Raw genomic sequence first — 19069 nt, forward strand, 5'->3', positions numbered from 1 at the left:
CTGATGCTGGTTATGAAAGCAGTAACGGTATTTGTGCAGCAAAGTTTATCTAACGTGATTTTGCAGCTGTGATACCTTATAGGTCATCAAAATAAAGAAATAATAATGTTTTAAAGGTGCTCTTCATCTCCAATCGTCCATAATACAGTTCTTAGAGATGTGGCCCATTTACTATAGTATGGCATCTAGTCTGTCAAATGTTTACCGTAGGGTTACGAAAACACATTGAAAGTTTGTAGTGTATGGATATTTAGCTCCACTTTTAGCAGCTGTGATTCAAAAGAAGAATGTCGTCTGCAGTTTGGAGTTGTGGATGTGTGAAGGGGGGAAAAGGGGGAAGGGTGGTCTTTTTTTGCCACTGTGAAGATGGCAGCATTCTTGGGGGGGCAATAATCCAGGGCATATATGCCAGTGCTGACAAAGGTCTGGTGTGTTTGTGTGTGTGTGTGTGTGTGTGTGTGTGTCTCAGAAAGGGAGTGGGGGGGTGTCACTGATCCCTCAGAAGGCTAAATTTACCCAGGAGTGATAGGGGCAGGTGGATTCAGCCGGGACAGTGGGGTAGGGGTGGTGGTGGTGGTGCGGGGGGGTGGTTGGAAAGAACCAGACCCGGTTTCAGTTCAGACAGAGATCGGGGGCAAACACACAACCCAAATCGGGGGTTTCTATTCAAAGCCAGCTGGTCTGGCTTTATCACATGCAGGACATTTATTTTAGGCAATTTGTTGGTGTTTTTTTGTTTTCTTGTGGTTAACTATCTCTTTTGCTTTACTTTATTTTTTAAAACTTATTTTTTTTGTTTGATTGAGCTGGGCCTTCACTGGTGCTGCGGGGTGTAACTTCCTGGGGAAGCAGAGAAACGGCACGGGTGAGTTTTCACACTACACCTATTCCCTTTCCCTTCTCTCCCCCTGCTCCTCTGGATCTCAGTCTGTCGGTGGAAAACCTGCCTGTCAGGATTTCAAACCATACTCGGCACAGTGGGTCATGACATGTTTAACAGATTAAGCCATAATTTTGATATTTGAGCTGCTCAATTTCAGCTGTTCTCGAAATTTATTTTGAAGTGCCGTTGCCTAATTGTTTCATTATAGCCCTGTTGGATTTAGTGAATGATGTCTTTGTTAGGTGTCAATACAGAAAAGACTAAGCCAGTATGAACAAGGCCAAAAGATAGATATAATTGGTGTTTACTTTGAGTTTTTCCTGCTCTTGACAAAGCAGAGAGACACCAGAGAAGCTCTAACACTGCTGAAGGAGGAGTCAGGTCCCAGCTGTTGCCAATCACCTCTACGGAGCACTTGGGGAATAGCTTATTGAGGCTCCTGGAACGGTGTGTGTTTAAGTTTTAAAAGTCTACATTTTTATTTCTCCAAGGCAAGACAAATGGTTTCAGTCGCTAAAGTGGAACTTTATATTGTGTTGTTTCTCTGCTCCTAATTCTTCACAGTCAGTTTAGGTTACTGGTACTTTTAAGGCTAATTGCTTAGAACATCTCATTGCACAATCTGGAATTATCAGCGAGAGAAAAGAGCATGGCCTTAACATGCTGTTTGCTTTAGAAATGACTCATTCCCTCAAGGTAACCTCAACCTAAGTGGCAAATACGCACTTCAGTAGCAATATGTGTCACACAGTTCAGTGTTTAAGTAAGACATATTGGGCAAACTTTTGAAACAAAGGAGAAAACTTTTGTCATGTTAAATGAACAGAGAGAGGTTTATTCCCAACCAAATGGGTTATGGAGACATTAGAACGGCTTTCTACTGTAGGGCACTTTTCCCAAAACAACCGAATGGAATTTCATACTAAAGCAAAGGCTTTGTTTGATTTTAATGAGTGGTGAATGACTCCGTTGGACATTTTCCTTTGACATATGATTTAACTGTAGCTTTTGGATAAAATAAAAGAAGTAATATTATTCCTGAATTTGATATCCTTGTATTTCGAGTTAATTTTATTTCTGATTTCTGTTGTTTAATTTTACATTCCATACCTTTGTTGCACAATCTGCTACCACAACTGCAATTAACATTACTGTAATAATGAAAAATGGAAACCACCCTTTCCGTGCAAACAAAACAGTAATTAGCTAAACTAGAGGAAATGTGCAGATTAAAATAAGTAGATGGGTAGAAATGAACTCATGTCCCTTGTTTCATACCTGGGGAGAGATACTGCTCTCTTGCTATTAACCTCAAAGAGGCAGGACCTGAGAAACTTTGACCCAGTTTACAGGAACCGCTCAGTCCTCACTTATTAGCTTTTCTGCCCCTGAATTCCACGGCTTTGATGGTCAGCGGAGTTGAGGAAACGCGTTGTTTTCGTTCTCTGTGGGGTGGCGAGCGCTCTTACGCAGTTGCCTCTCTGCCTTTGAAACTCTCCTCATCCTGTCACTTCACCTTCACACTCTGCTATTAGTTTCATTGTTGCCGTTCTTTATGCAGCATGAAAAGTAGAGGCGTGTTTATTTATCTCCTCACTGGTAATGTCTGAAATGTGAATGCAGATGAAATCACATTTTATTCAAAGTGAGGGAAGAGACACACATTCAGTGTCATAATATAAAAGGTGAAACCTGCTGAAATGTATCAAAGACAAAGACTTGTGGGTTCAGCTTGTTTAGTTTTTAGTGTAATGTAATTCAATGCAGATATGCTTTTTGAGGTTTCCACTGGTGTTTTTGTGTAAAAAAGGTTTTTGTGTAAAAAAGGAAGGTTAGGATACAGCACAGAAGTAATTTGCTGTTTGTTTATTCTGCAACAGCCGCTGACAGAAGCAGTAGTTAGTGTAGAAGTTAGTTTCCATGGTTATTTGGTGGGCACCACTGATCCAGATGCTCTTGAGTTACCTAAGTATGTTACTGTAGAAAGTGCATTTCATTTTTAAAACAAATTATCACTGAAGCATGACCCATTACACATGTGGAAGCAGTTTCAATTATGATGGCAGGAAAGCACAAGTTTGTTCCACTGTAATGACTTATGGCATAGTATTATTTTTCCTCTTCATTCTCTTCTATTGTCTTTATTATTTAATAATGGAAGATTTCCAGCACTAGTCCAGCCTCCTGTGCGAAAACTCTCTCTTTCCATCTACCCCCCCGAGCACTGTCGAGGCCAGAAAACAGTATGACGCTCTGCCGCCACTATACAACGCCTGTGCGCCGGGGCCGCCTAAATCTACAAAACACGAGTGCTGGCGCGAGGCAGCTCCTTTGATCTGCAGCTAATCTCAGTTGCCTGCCTCCCCTCTGATCATGTCTGAATAAGAATGAGTCGGGGGTGATCCTGGAGGCACAAAGAGCTTTAGACGCAGCCGCTCGTCTGCCGAGCTCCACCGTGTAACGCGGGCCCGCGCCGATGGTCGCTAGGCCTCGCTATCACACATCAGAGCTGGGAAACCCTCATTTAGACACACATTATATTCTGCTCCACTTGCTTTTCTTCACAGTGAGATGCTATCAGCTGCTTGTTGAGAGTGTGGGAGAAGTTGCATAGCCATGCTGAGTGATCTTTAATTGTCAAGGGAATTGGCTGAGGTCAACAGCTGCAGGAGGGACTTCTGCTGTGTAATGGTTACTATGGGAATTGGAAACAGTAATGACTGTAGGCTTTTGTGCCATAGATGAATGTATTACAGCATAGGAGTTAGGTCCCTGTCAGTGTTAAACATTATCAGTGAAAGAGTGATCAAAAGATCCCCCGCACAGACCTGTACTCTAAACACAGAAATCACTGAGATCACACTACTATTAAACACAGACAGTAGAATTTTTGTAACAGCTTTAGTCTGTTAGAGTTTGAAATCCCTTTTTCCCTATGCCTTCGCAGAGAATGCAGCTTACTGAAGAGGCAGTTACAGGACTCAAAAAGCAATAGAAAGGGACTCACAAGTAAAGTAACAGATTATTCACTTTATATCCTCCAAACTGGCCGAATGTATCGTAATTACCTTCTAAAACAAACTGCATTAGCATTTTCTGATCGGTTATCAATTTGTCAGTGCGCATTAGAGAACATGTCCACTTATTTTCTGAACAGCAACCACTTTGGTTAAAATTTGGTTAGGTTTAGTCACAAGACAGTTAACCTTAACCTCGGTTAAGGTTAGGGGAAGATAGTGGTTTGAATTTGAATTTGAAAAAAGAACTATTGCTTAAGTTTAGGGAACTGTTGTGGTCATGGTTAAAGGAAACCAATGGTGACAGTTACAGGAAATGGGAAACAAACAGCGGTCTCCCGTGTCAAAGTCCCTGGCTACAGAGGTCCTTGTTAAGTAAGTGAAAACACGGGGTCATTTTAGGCGTTTAAACACACAACCAATCTTGTCATTTTTCTGCTGAGGAATATTTGGACCCAACTTGAATGAAAAGTGGCTTATTTAACGTTGCATTATTTCAGATCATTTAAACTTTGACATGTTGATCGTGGAACTTGGGATCTATTCCATTTCTGCGTATTTAACTCTAATGATGTTTCAGACACAGCTTGTGCACCTCAGGAAACACCGGTGGGCACCCCCTTGGACAGAGACAAAATAAATAAAAAAATCTAACATTGGCATCTCCTCTTTATGGGCACAATTAGAGAAAGGGCAGCGAGAACAATGAAATAACTGTGCCTGTGTTGGAGCAGTTCATAGGGAATTACTTTCCAACCATTCAAAAGGAGGAAAAATCATTAGCTGAAAGTGAGTTTCTTTTTTTCCCCTTCACATGAAGCAATCTAGTGCAGACAAAGAGAACTTTGAGCCCCTGATATACAGACAGAAAGTCCAGCAATTACACTTGCTAGAGCGTAGAGAAGAAACAGGGAGAGGAGGAGGAGGAGGAGGAGGAGAGGAGGCTAGAGTGCCAGTGTCAGGGATTAGAATAAAAAAGGCAAGTAAATTGAAATAAAAATAATTAAAATGTTAGGACGTTGGATAATGGCTACACTGATATTTAATTTCTGTTAATATAAAATTACTTAAATGTTTAGATTATTGCTCTAAATGAAAATGTTATTACGCTATCCACCACATTAAAAAAAAAAATACTGGTTAAACTTTGTATGGGGGATACCTCCAGCTAACCAATGCGGGTAAACCAGTTTAAATGTGCTGGGAAGGATACAGAGCTCCCCTGCAGGCAGCACTCTTAATTACACAGCAGTGCCTGAATGCACCTCTACAGGCAAAATATGCTGTTCATATGTAGCAGGTGGCACGCTGACGGCACCTGTCACGTATACATTTGTGACACACACAGTGTTAAAGCATTTTGATTGTAAAATCAGTAAGCAGTTTAGACAGTTTCATCAAGTTAATTAATCTGCAGATATCAGGCCTGAATAATCAAATAATACATGTAGTCAACAGCTGCTCTTTCTTGTAAATATCAAAATGTTATTTGGATATTTGTCTCGTGGAAATCATTTATCATCATTCATTAAATTCAAGATTCAAGAGTTGTCTGGTTGTTATGTTTTGAAGTTTCATATATCCAGCACAAAAATCGGTGTGAATTTTCCCAGCAGGCACCACTGTAAGTGTGAGTGTGTGCATCTGCGTGTGTGTCTGTATCTACATACACACAGCTATGTGGTGGTATAGCGAAGTGAAGAAGCAACAGGTCTGATCAGCAGCACGGCCGGCCCAGCGGCGCTGTGTCTCAGCCAGTCAGCGCAGTCACAGGACCATCGGGCTTTTCCTATGATGTAACTGGAGCATCAGGCAGAACAAAGGGAGAGCTTGTTGTTCAGCTTGTGCCTCATCCATAATGCATAAAAGGTGTACAGACAGAATACTGTTGGTTAAACACGACACATGCAAATCACCAGCGCTGTCTCTCGTTTTGACACTGCTCGGCGAGGGGTCGTTTATGTGGCCGTGGCAGTTTCAGAGGCCTCCTGACTCTGTTGCTGCTGCACTCAAGCCTGTTCTGTATGCTCTGATCCAACAGGGTGCTGTTCTGAAACTGAACTGTAAGAACAAGGAAATATATGAAATGGTACAGTGAATTTACTGCCGACCTGACACGGTTAATGGCCAAACCACACAGAAAAACCGTGTTATTGAAAATAAGGCTCTGTATGGTTTCACTGAAAAATGAGTCATACCATACCATTATAGAACACATCAGCTAATGATAAGCAGACAGAACTTTTTTTCTCTCTTTGCTTTAGAAAACTACAAGAATTACGGCGAAGCAGTGCTGTAACAGATACAATTACCGAGGCGACTTTTTGACGTGTGGGGTCATATATTGTCCAAGTCAAAAATCTGTTTGTTGTGGAGTGATTTCTTTAGTTCTTCAAAGTGATGCTGAGAACAGAAGTGCAATGACTGCATTTAATGAGCTGTCATTCAAGTGTAAGACTTAACTGACAGAAATGTCCAAGGTTACTTATTGCATATAACATATTTTTGCAATATAATTAACACAAGCCACTGATTTATACGGTCTTGACTCGAGCAGTGTGAAGATACTGGTTAACTGCTTTTTCCAGTGGTAGAATTATCAAGGTAATATTGCCTGCAATCCAAATATAGGAAGGGCGACGTCACCTTTATACTGAAAAAGCTCATTTGAGTGTACAAATAAATACTTCACCCAAATCCTGAATTTCTTTATTTTATATATTTTGTAATATGAGGACATATGATTTCAGTTAATTAAAAGTGATTTTCTCACCTTTGCTCCCCTAATTATACGGTACAGTGGTACAATTCCTGCGACTATAATTACTGATGATATTGCCCTCTGAGTTTCATTATAAGCCTTATTAATAAGGAGCTCCGAATCATGTGCAATATAACGCTTTGAATGACTTAAACAAAGACCATGCGCGGATCGGCAGGGAAATGTCTCACATCTCTCCTACAAAGTGTGAGATTACTTCTTAAGTAGGTATGTTTTTTCCCTGTGAACAGAGCCCAGATGTTCAGGCTGATCAGGTTCTGTACAATAAGAATGTCATCTGTTCACGTGAACAAAGAGTGAAAGCAAGACAGTGTAGTTTAATAATTGTTTTCACTGTAAATTATCCAAAATTCATGGAGAATATTACATATATTATGCACCCAAACAAAAATGACACGTAGCATGATTTATTTGCTTCATACTGGCCTTTAAAAATATGGATTTAGACCAGTAGGAGCCATATAATGCTGATATGACATTTTATAAATGCATTGGTTGTTATATTTTTGTAAATTATTTTGTCATTTTACTTCTCAGTTTATTTCTCCAAGCTCCCAGTATTTCCTACAACTACATATCTGTCAGAATTTAAAACTACATGACGGTGTAAATGCTGTTTCAGTGGCTCTTCCAGTCCGTCATCAATAACATTTCAGGGAAAAAAACATTACAATATTCCAGGTGAACGTCAGCATGATGTATTATGACTTCAGTTTAAAAATATTGGTATTGTGACTGCCCCTCAGACAACTGTATCGGTCTATCCTGAAGATGCGCAAACACTTACAAACACACACACACACACACACACATGTGCAGAGGTAAGATCTATAGACTCCCAGCTGAGCCTGTGAGTTAAATTGGCCTGCAGGTCTTTCTGTACCCCCTGCGAAGCTTGGTCGTCACATCATGTGGCGTCAATCTAGTGTCACAACACCAAATGTCTCTCAGATTCATCAGGGAACGGACGCAGGGAGAGTGACTGAACGCAGTACTCACACCAAATAAAAGCTGGAAGCATCCGCAGACATATCTGACATGCAACAAAGTACTCCATGTGTCTCGTAGTGCTTCTGTAATAGCTGGCTAATTCTCAGGAGCAGTGAGGCAGAGTGCTTGACAACATCATCGACTGTGACAGGCAGATTGTGTTTTCACGTGAGCGTGATCGACAACAGATTGCACTGAGCCCGGGCTGTTCCTGTTTGCCCTGGAAATGTGTTAGTGTTTATCTTTTGCTTCAGAGAGGCATTCCTTTCTTTCTCCCTCTCCGTTACAAAAAAAAACACACATTTTTTTTTCAGGCGAGCTGTTTTGCATGTGTGCGTGTGTGTATATGTGTGTGTGACACACGCTGAGAAGTGACTGCCAGGAGAGGCTTAAGAAACAATCCAAGCAAGATCAATATCAGCAAACCGCACTTATGTGTTTGACTTAACATGCAGTCGCAGTTTCCCCTCTTCTCTTTTTATGCACAGCTGATGCCAAACCTCACGAAATTGCATTTACCCAAAAGCCTAAAGTGTGTGTGTGTGTGTACACAGTGTGACATATTTGAAATTACATAATTGTTTTGGCAAACTGTTGATTTTTCTCCACCAGGCTTTGATGAGACTGTCAACCCACACTTGAACACACACACACACACACACACACACACACACACACACACACACACACACACCAAAGCTCAAGTTCAGGATTGCATGTTCTGAGAGTGGGAGGGATGGACAATGGCTAATGAGTTGAGCAAGAAAAGTTTCAGATAGCAAGAGACTAATAATCTAGTTCATTTTAATTAAGGAGAAAATCGTTTGGCTCGATTGCCACAACCTACAGTGTTTAACGAGCAACACACTCTGCTGGTTTGCATACACTTATTGTGTACCTATGTCTGAATTTATCCACCATACAATGTAACAGTAATCTGGCTGTAATGCTTTGAGTTGTTTCTATCATATTCAGATTTAACCGTAGACCCCCACTTGGTAGTCTCAAGAGCAAAATATACAGTAGGTCTCCCCTACTTTGCATTAAATGTGTGAGGCTGTAAGTATGCCTTCACTATAAGTTTATCCCTGTAGACAAGTCAGACAGTCATTTATGAATATGCATGAGCCAGTGTTTGCCTCGTTTAATGATTTTTCACCATTCAAATATATTCAATCCACCTCCCCCCACTTATTTCTCTGTACTTCATGTGGACATTACACACACACACATCCACACATAGATGTTAACATGGATCTTGCTCACTATGTGCAATGTGCATGCAAACAATTACCATTTCACTGGCAGGTTCACTCTCTCTTCTCCTCCTCACGCTTCCCTATGCTACTTCCCCTCCCAGGTGCCAACCAAAGACAACCTCAAGCATTGTGAACACTGAAAGGACCTCTCCGATGAATTGCTGACAGGCAGCGCAGAAAGCTACGAGACCGAGGGCACGCAAGACGGCAGACGAAGGAACACTGAACGTGGTATGTACGAGCACGCAGGCACCCATAGGTGTCCATATGCCGGTGACATTTTTCATGCAGTTGCCGGTGGCGCACGCTTAAAGGTATGAATGGAGGAAATTGTCTGTTAAGGGTGTCAGATCTGTATGTTTCATACACGCTGATATGTGATGCCATTGATATGTGCCATGTTGCATTTATGAGCCCACTGTGTCTAACAAACTACACCTTATTGATTATTGTGGAGGTCTGGGGGGGGGCAGAGGAAATGCTATTAAAGATTAAAGGGTCAGGTGATGTGAAGGTGGTATCCCGAGTCATCAGACACCAGCGGCTTCAGTTACAGACTGTAATGTCCGCCCGTCAGGCAGATTAGCCAGCTTGATTTATTTATTAACTGATTTCATGTCCCGCCATTTCCTACCCTGACTGACTGACTGACTGACTGACTGGGTGACTGACTGCATACATGGCTTATGCTTCACAGGTGAACTTCAAAAGGAAGGGGAAAATTAGGACGCTGCTTGGTGTCCACTTACACTTCACGCAGTCTGTATGTGCAGACATGTACTGCAAAGCTCATTACGGAAATGCTTCACTGTTTGTCTACATGTAGACAAAAAAAAGTTGATTAACTGGGATTAGACTAAGATTTTTTTTAGCATGGAAGTGATAAAGATCAACAACTGTATGCAAAACTTTGACCAAAAAATATTCAAGCACACATCAATCGTCAATCAAAACCCAGGATTATATACTTTCAGTCCCTGAGTATGGATCGATGAAACTCAAGAGTGAGACCCGATGGTGTACTGGAGTACCACAGGCTCCATTCAAGTCAGCCACTCTTTAAACCGATGCAGCACCCATATAATGTGAGTATAATAGACCCGCAGTATTACAAGGCCTATCTGGGATACATCTCTGTACAGCCTGCCTGTCTGTGTCTTATCTGAAGTGGCAAACTTGCTGTTCTAATTGTTATCTTCACACTAATAGAGTGGATGTTTTGAAATCATTTGGTTGGATGGATAAAGGCTTGGTAATTCCCCCATGCTTACTGTCTGTGTCAGGGCTTATCTGCACGAGATAGCTGGGTCCTGAAAAATGATTGGCGGCATGCAGGAGGTGGAAAGTTTGTAAGTAACTCGGAGAGGAGGCAGCATTTGTGTTGCACAGGCATGGAAGAAATCTGTTGGAGAGTGGATGATGGTGGGTATTGTTAGCGAGATATATGAATCGGGTCTACTTTTTATTGCAAGAAGGGTGTCATATATTGAAATAATGAGTGTTAGAATAAAGAATTTATGTTGTTTCTTCCATTTCCAAAGTGGAGAGATTTACCTTTTCTGTCTTTTTCTGATGATACCTGCACAAAACAACAGGCCACAACACAAACATCAACTTTGGGCAGCTGGATTTAGCTGTCTAAAGTCAGCTAACGATGCTTAACGTGCTCTCCGTTGGTTCATTAGTTAAAGCACACATTCCCCATCATCTTCCTCTAGTGGTCCTCTCTGAGCAGTTAATTGTGCGTCCACTCTATCGGGGCTGGCGCGATAATAAAGCATTAAGAGCCGTGCCTCTTTCATTAAAGTAGAGTTGGGAAATGTGAGCCCGCCCCTTTCAGGAGTCAAAAAAAAAAAAGAAAGACAGAAAAAAAAAATCGATTATTTCTCCTCGCGCTGGGAGAGAGGAGAGGGCTTGGGGAAAGACTCGGTCAGGATTGTGGGAAGGAACAGAAACAGCCTCCTCAACATCACCAGCAAGCTCCAGACGTCCAGCAAGCAGCACACTAGCACCACCTCCAACACCATCACCATCACCATCGCCGCTCCACCGGGTCCCTCTCCGCTCACCGGCACCTCGCAGAGAGCAGAGAGACCAGGCGAAGCGTCCTCGCCGCCTCCTGAGCAGACACTGTCCGATCAGAGAGGGAAGGAGACACAGAGAGGGAGGGAGAAAGAGTCAGAGTCAGAGAGAGAGGGAGAGAGAGAGAGTGTAGTTGTCTCTGACATTATAGAGACTCCTACCACGTACTGTAGGTTACTTTTTTTTTCCTCCCGGCGACGTCCTCAGCTAAGTTGCGCTCCTGGATTTTAAGTGCGTCTTGGCGAAGTCCGTCCCCATCAAGCAGCAAGCTTCAGCCTTCCTGTCAATCGGCCGGACCAAACAACCGGCGGAGCGCTTGTTGTATCTTTCACTTCAACCCGGGCAAGATTTCACGCGAAATAAAGTAAGTACCGGCGCTCACACACGCTCAGAAACATCCACAAGACATCATATGATCTGTGTTTTTTAATCTTCCAGAGGGAAACTTGAGGGTCTATTTTGACGCGCGCTTCCTCCTCAACAAAGTACACTAACTGCGCCTATTGATTTGTTGTGACCCTGATCGACTTATGCCGGTGACAACTATGTCATATAATTACACGCCGGCATCAAATAGCTGTTTATGGTCTATTAGAGGGGGTCAGGGTCTGTCTCGTGTTTTAGGTAGGGTTACTGTGTTGTGTCGACCTTGTGGAGCTTTCTCATGTCCACATGCAGGCGCACAGCCTCAAAGCCACAGCTACTGAATCCGCTGCCCTCCTTAATATAACAATACAGTATGATCTGCTCCTCCGCGCTGTGGGATGGCACAGGAAAAGTTACAGTTAGTTTAAAATGTAGCCTGATATATGCAGTTTTACAAAATAATATGATAGGAAACTTAAAAAACTTGAAGACAATGGAAAATAAAAAATACATAGAGTTTAGAAGTTTTAAAATTTTAGATAATTACCTTTATTAAAGCAGCAGAATGAAGGGAAACTACACTTTACATGGCCTTACTTTGTGAAGATGTAATTCTTTAGCAGTGGTTTGGATGTGCCAAACTGAGGTGATCACAATTATCCTGCTATTCCACATTAAATCAGGACAACCTGCACATTTTAAACTTTCATAAATATATAAGAAAAGACTGATTAATGTAAACTTTAATATTTCCCAAACTACAATACAAGAGAACACAGTTTTCCAGACTTATTTGGACGTGAATTCATGCAGACCACAGACACAGTGCTAGTGTAAATCAGTGTTTCAGAGGTTTGGCGTGTTCAGGCTGAATTCTAATTTCTCCTCTGTGACTTTGTGACTGAGACTGTTCGGACTTACTTCGCCATACAGCGAGAATTATATATTTATCCAGTGAGTTTAGCTCAGTCTCGTGTGGCTCAACTGAACCTGTTGCAGTGAGAGGATTAATAATGACACCATAATTAACCTATGGCAACTTTCACAGGTTGCAGCTTTGGAAATCTAATTGGATTTGTTTGTTTTGTGCTTAAAGTGTGGTTGTGAGGCCCACTGATGAAATGTGCAGATGAACTAAGGGTGGGTTATGAAATTTTAAATTTACCACAGCACACTTTGTTTTAATTAAGACAGATTGTGGAGCTGCCTTAGCTGTGTGCATCTAACTCATGTTCATTAATACAAGCGTAAAAGTTCACATCTATACCCTTATTCTTGTGAAATTCTTTTAAAGTTAAACATCAATTTTACTTCGGAAATAAATACAGTTCATTTTAAAAGTTTAAAAAAATGCTATTAATGTAGAGATGGCTGCAGTTTCTCAAAATTAATAAAACTGATCTAATATTCACAGCACATTTTGAGATATATAAGAACTATTAAATTTGAAGTAGTCTATTAGTGAGATATTTTGAAGGCAAAGTACATTTTTAAGTGATGTGTCTGCTTCAACATATCAACCTAATTTGTGACTCTGTGAAAGGCGTACTGCACACACTCACTTACTGCTTGATTGCATTTCACAGTTAGTTAAATTTGGAAAATAAAATATAACGCCTGCATAAAGTGTACGCAACATTTGAGATACATTTTTTACACTTTGAGAGGATGTAGTGGTCCTGTGCATTGTCCCATTACTTTTATAATCCTTTATGCTGTTTCCTACGAGTTGTTTACGTGTGAAAAAATATATAAAAGTGTATTAGTCTATAAAAAGATTTTACACATGGCCTTCTCTCTCCTGCCCATCGTCAATGAAGTTGTTCTGTGTGGCCTGTCTGGCCTGTTGCTCTCTTGGGATTTAGCGTTAGGTTAATCCGCTCAGAGGAAGGTGAGCGCTCGCATGTGGACCCACGATTACACACAGAGGACTCTGTCAGCCAAGCTCTGTAATCTCAGAGACCCTGTGCAAACACACACACATACACGCATGCACGCTCACATGCAGTCGCACGCAAACTCACACAAATGCCTAGGCGAAGGCACGGTCTGCCTCCTTTCTCTCCCTCTCTGTCTTTCTGCTGCGCACACACACACACACACACACACACACACACACACACGCACACACCGACACCCACACTATCTGGCCTGCGCTGCTTTTGTTTCTCTTATTCTCTTAAGACCTCTCCTTCTTGACAAATCATTTGGGATTTTGGGCGCTGATTCACAAAACCAACACTGACAACAAACTCTTACCCCCTCACACAGAGAGGGATTAGAAGGTCACGTGTCCCTGTGATTGGCCAGGGCATTGAGCCGATTGTCAGGGCACTTTGCTGTACACCAGGGGCTCAGTAGAGCTTTAGTTAAGTGAAGGGAAGGGACACATTGTGTGCCATGGTCAGGGTTTCGCCATGTGTTTGAAAAGTGCTCAGACAAAACCAGCACAGGATGGACTGTTGCTCCTATCTTTAATCAAATAATATTACGTCCGTTTAATGTGTGAATGCTTATCTGAGTGCTGCAAAAATCTGTGCTATCAAGCCTTTTTTAAAAAGGAGTAAAGTATACCAGTGTGCTGCCTCAGAGCATGGACATTTAATACTGCACAGAAGGCACATTTCAAGATTCCCTCCTTCTGTGAAAACATTATTCTTAATGGAAACATCAGAAGCATTTATGTTTAAGCAAATAATTTAATGGCCCCTTTTGCTATGCTTTAAAGTTTTTTTTTCACTAATGGTTTCAAATATTTTGGAAGGGGTTTGCAGAGTTTGCTCAGTTAAACTTCAGTAAAACACTCATTTGCAGATTGCAGGTTGGCAAGATCTGCAGGTAGATATTGGAGCACTGTAATTGGACTTCATGCCCCTTGGCTCAAATAAGAAGGTAATATAAGAGTCAATTGTAGAGAATCCTATTTACCTCATATATAAGGAGTAAATAATATCTTAAACTGTCAAGAGACACCCCTGTAAATAACACAGTGTACTTTGGTTTACGTCCTTTCAAATAAATGCTGGAGAACACTAAAAATCCAGATGTGGTTGATTAAAGATAAACTCTCTTTTTAGCAAATGTATCTGACACAAAGCGTGTAGAAATGTGAAGCCATTTGCTTAGAATAACTTTTTTTCTTGCCTGTTTATAAGCAGATGAAAATACTTAAGTTTTATAATAACTCAAGGGCTTGTTGTATTCTTGTTTATTGCACAAGGCAGGTGTTCCTTCTTTTTTGCAACATGGGAGGAAAAGTCTCTCTTTTTTTTTTTTGGTTTTCATACATTTTTATAGAACTAATGAAAAGCGCAGGGCTCAACCTCACCATGTGTTTATTTACTCATTTCGAACAGATCTCCCTTTCTTTGTCCCTAACTGTTGTGCGTGTTCGAAATGTTTACCCAAATGTTTCTTTGCCTTCGGAGCACTGTCTGTATATCTTCATAAGAGCTACAATTACTCATGAAACTTAAAAAAAAAAAATCATCTAAAGTAAATAACACAGTCCTTGAATGGTTTATGGTGGATTGAATGCATATATTTGAATATGTCCTGGTTTTTGCATAATGATGCAAAGTCTTCCTCTGTCTCTATCTAGTAATTAGCGGTGACGTTCAGCAACTTTCTCTGTACGCTGTAAGTGGATGGGGGTGTATGGGGTTTGTTCACTGGGGTGTTAAAGATCACAGAGGAATATATCAGCCTTTGATGTTTAATTGTATTGTAAAACACACTTTAGAATATTTCTGCATAAAGTAGACTTCTGGCTGTGCTGTGCTTTGTGTTTGCTGTTTCTTTGTGTGTTTGTCTGTCAGTATGTGCTGTGTGTCTGGGAGGTGTGTGTGTGCGTTCAAGTTTGTGTCTTGTCTCCGTCTGTTTGCGCGTCGGAATGTTTGTGCTTTTGTGTTTTTTTGTCTGAGTTTTGTGAGGTTGTCGCTGGTGTATATTCAAATGAAAATGCGTGTATTTTTCTTTTTCTCCTTTATTCTCACACTGAGGAGGGTAGGATTTGATGTCTGGGATGATGGAGCAGTCTGGAAAACAGTGTCAGTGTGAGGGCTGAAAAGGCAAACTGAGAAGACAGATGCGCAGAAAGACAGAGACACACACACACACACACACACACACACACACACAGATACACACACACACACACACACACACACACACACACAGAAAACGTAGATAGAAATTTATTTGAGCTTAGGTGACTTAAGAGCAGAGCGACAGAGCGTCTGGCCTATGATCAGGTATTCTTCATTACAGAGTGATGCTTTTGTGATGTCATGCTTAACACATTGATGTAGATGAACAGGATGTCCTGCCTTCTTCTTCCTGTTTCCTGTTTCCTGCACGGGCCTGTTGGTCATTATGGCGGCAGCTGCCTGCTGGGTGGTCTTTGCTCACTTGTGCTGACCACACAATCATATCGTCAGCTGCGGCCCACCTAAAGAGACACCCAAAACACCTCGCCATACTTGAGGCCTGCTCCCTGAGTTATTTGGACAGGGAGAGAGTCCTGGGAGGCGAGAAGGCAGGAGGAGTGCAGGGAGCAGAGGACTTTGAATGATAAGACAAAGAGAAACATTTAGAGTAGAACAGAGGTTGGATTTCTTTGTCTAAACACCGGATAGTTCAGATCAGGCTGAATGCCTCAGCATCAAGACTTCAATCTTGCAATGGGAGTTGAATGAACACATTTATAAAAGAGTCCATTAACTTCCCCACCAGATACTTACTTTAGTTGCCTTCCTGTGAGATTTTTAATCTTTACTCAGTATCAGTGTAACAGACAGAATCCAGGCAGCCTAGTCTGTATTACCACAAACACTGTATATCTGTAATACCTGCTCTAAACACGTGTGGTAAATCCAGAATTAACTGGGAATCCTTTTCAGTGAGTTTTAGGGGTTAGTTGGAGGGAGAGGTGTTTGCTGTCCATATGCATAAATCTAGCGACAGCGCATGTTCCATCATAAAACACAGTGCCTGACCTGTGAATGTAAAGGGGCAACTTCTTACCCCCTAATATATTTTCAGAGAGAGACCCCCCCCCCCCCCCCCCTTCACCATCTCCCTTTAGTGTGGCACACATTTGGACTTCACCCAATGCCAAGAAAAAGAAAAGAGGTGTGGAGAAGGGGAGAGAGTGAGAAAAAAAAAATGTCGAAATGTTTTCCAGTGGCTGTAATTTATCTTTGTCACGACTGCAACATAGCCGAGTCATTCTGCAACGTAGTCCGGTGAGACGCACAGAGGTAGCTCTGTGCCTTGGCCTCACACAAGCTCACATCCATCTGAAACCCCTGCTCACTCGGCTGCCACAATCTGCGCCGCTGCCGCCACTGCTCCCCATCCACGCTGCGGCCGAGCCTCACACTGCTATCGCGTATTTTTAGCAGATCTTGTGTTCACACTAGATTCAGAGGAATAAGGTCTCGGATTTTACCCAGTCAGGCTTTTGTGTGATGTTGCTCTTGTAATGGAACAGTGTCACACTAAATTGCCACTAATAGGCAGCGCGATTGATAAATCTACCTCCTTTTTCTGCTCTAAGGAAGAATATTACAGTCTCAAATGCGGTGCTTATATTTCATTTTCGCGTCTCAGATATCTGGGCAAAGTCTGCTCAACTCCGAGGGGACCGTGCTGTTGAAAATGCTGTTAACACTGTCTAAGTCGAGAAACAGCTATAGAAGAATCCACGCTCAGTGCTCTCCCTCTTCTGCAGAGCACACAGCTTAACCAGGCGGTGTCCTGCCAAAGTCCACACCAGTGTTCCTTTCCACTGTCATCTGTGCCATTCCCACACCAAAGGCCAGCCTGTAAAAGAATGCGCGGCACAGGACTGTTCTGAACACTTACATTACTCAGCTGACCAAAAAAAAAAAAAGTCAGGAGAAAGCAGGACAAAGACATGTAGAAGAAGAAAAGGAGGTGTTGCTGCTACATGAAGAAATGTGAAAAGGAGAGAAAAAATGAATTGTGCTCAAACTTTTCAGCTGAAGTGCATCTGAAATAAAACTCAATAACACACAGCAATATGAAGTTCCCCGAGGGTGGAGAAGGGTGAAGCGACGCCCCCCACACACACCCCTTTTTTCTCTCTCCGTCAATTTTTTTTACTTTTTTTTTCGGTCCCGGCTCCTTCTGCCCCGTGATGTATGGCTTTTTCCTACAGTGGCTCTTCCAAAGTGCAGCTCGTGATGTCATTAATTTTATTCATACTTTATGGATGCTCTGTCTGGAAAAAAATGAGAGAAAAAGGAGAGGGACGATGTGAGGAGAGAGAGAGAGAGAGGGAGGAAGATAGAGAGAAAGAGGGAGGCAGAGTGAGAGAGACAGAGAGAAGAGATGGTGTTGCGGAAGGAGATTTTCAGTGCAGTTGCATGTATAATGAATGAGGGGGCACTTTGTTTGAAACTCCAGCCCGGCGCTTCACTTCAAGGTTTGCTGGGCAGAGTGGGGCCTTGTGATCTCACACCAGCCACTCTCTTTATCCTGCCAATAGATGCTTTCACCTGGCACTGTGGTTCGACCCAGTGGAAAAACAAATAACCTTGTGTGTGTATAAGAGAAACACAGAGAGGGGAGAGAGGGAGCGCTGACAATGGAGCAAGGGGCTGGGTGGAAAGGGTGAGGAGCGGGGTGAGAGAGAGGAAAGAGGTGAGTTTGTATAACAGCAGCAGTGCAATGACGCCCAGACGATACTGAGGAGAATACTGGCACTCAGCCCACACTTCCTAAATAGTGCTCTCTACAGAAATAGCTCAGCCTTGATATTGACTTTTGTCTGGTGTGTATGCGTGTGCGTGTGCACGTTTGAGCATGCTCGATAGGAGGACAGAGATGGTTTCATTGTCTAGTGAGGAGTTTTTCACTTTGTTAGTATCTGTTGTTAATTCCTGTACAGTGTTGGAGGATGTTTCCACGCTCCTGGTGTGTGTGAGCTTTAACAGTGTGTGAGCAGGGGAGCGAGCCGCCTTTATTATTTGGGATAAAAATGGCCTCCGTCTTATTTTTGGCCCTGTGCTGGACTCATGGTTTTATAAATAGCAGAGGAAGTGCGGGGGATACCTGTCGTGGCTCCAGCCTCCCTCCAGCAGAGTCCCAGTGCCTTCCACGTCACATCCATCCACCGTCGGCCCACTCCGGGCTACGGCAGAGCAGGCCCCTCAGGGCAGAGCAAACAGGATGGGACTCAAATTGAGGGTGTGAGAAAATCAGTCTCTGGAGTGAAAACGCAAAAGGGCTCGCAGTTCAGCATGAGCAGCCGGGCTGACACTGTCAGACTTTGTAAAGTGCGGATTAAAAAAACTAAAAAAAACTAGCAAGTTAATTTCTTTTCACAAACACTGAGCAGGGTATGAGGCTTTAAGAGGAGTGTCAAGATGGCAACATAATACAACGTCTTCAAAATGAGAAGTGTGTTTTTTCGACACTCAGTCTACGCGTGTAAGGTCATAGGGTGGTTTTCTCTCCTCTCTGCCATCTGTATGCCGAGGTGTCTTGTTAATTTCATTTCTGCGTCTCAGGCATATGCCATGTGAACAGCACTGAGAGTGTTAACTCTCTCTCGTTGCGTCAATGTACACTGTTTCCCTCACATTCTGCTCTCACTTTCTTACCGAATGAACTGGCTCTACGTCTTTAATGGCATAATCTGAGTTTCGGAATGACGGAGCGC

General features: G+C 42.3%; 1 protein-coding gene across 12 annotated transcripts in view; it reads left to right on the top strand.

The window, feature by feature from the left end:
* Nucleotides 1-609: 609 nt before the first annotated feature.
* mef2cb (myocyte enhancer factor 2cb) overlaps nt 610-19069 on the top strand; it is a 72065-nt gene continuing 53605 nt past the window's right edge. For 2 of the 12 annotated variants that reach the window (XM_050050601.1, XM_050050603.1), the window contains exon 1: nt 10787-11377. The gene's annotated coding sequence lies outside the window, so the exon portion shown is untranslated. Of the gene's footprint in view, nt 866-9032; nt 9163-9905; nt 10017-10779; nt 11378-19069 lie in introns of those variants that run through there. The other 10 variants (XM_050050604.1, XM_050050607.1, XM_050050599.1 and 7 more) reach the window with 9 other exon arrangements.

Source organism: Epinephelus moara, chromosome 8 (assembly GCF_006386435.1).
Source record: "Epinephelus moara isolate mb chromosome 8, YSFRI_EMoa_1.0, whole genome shotgun sequence".
In the NCBI taxonomy this organism is placed as follows: domain Eukaryota; kingdom Metazoa; phylum Chordata; class Actinopteri; order Perciformes; family Serranidae; genus Epinephelus; species Epinephelus moara.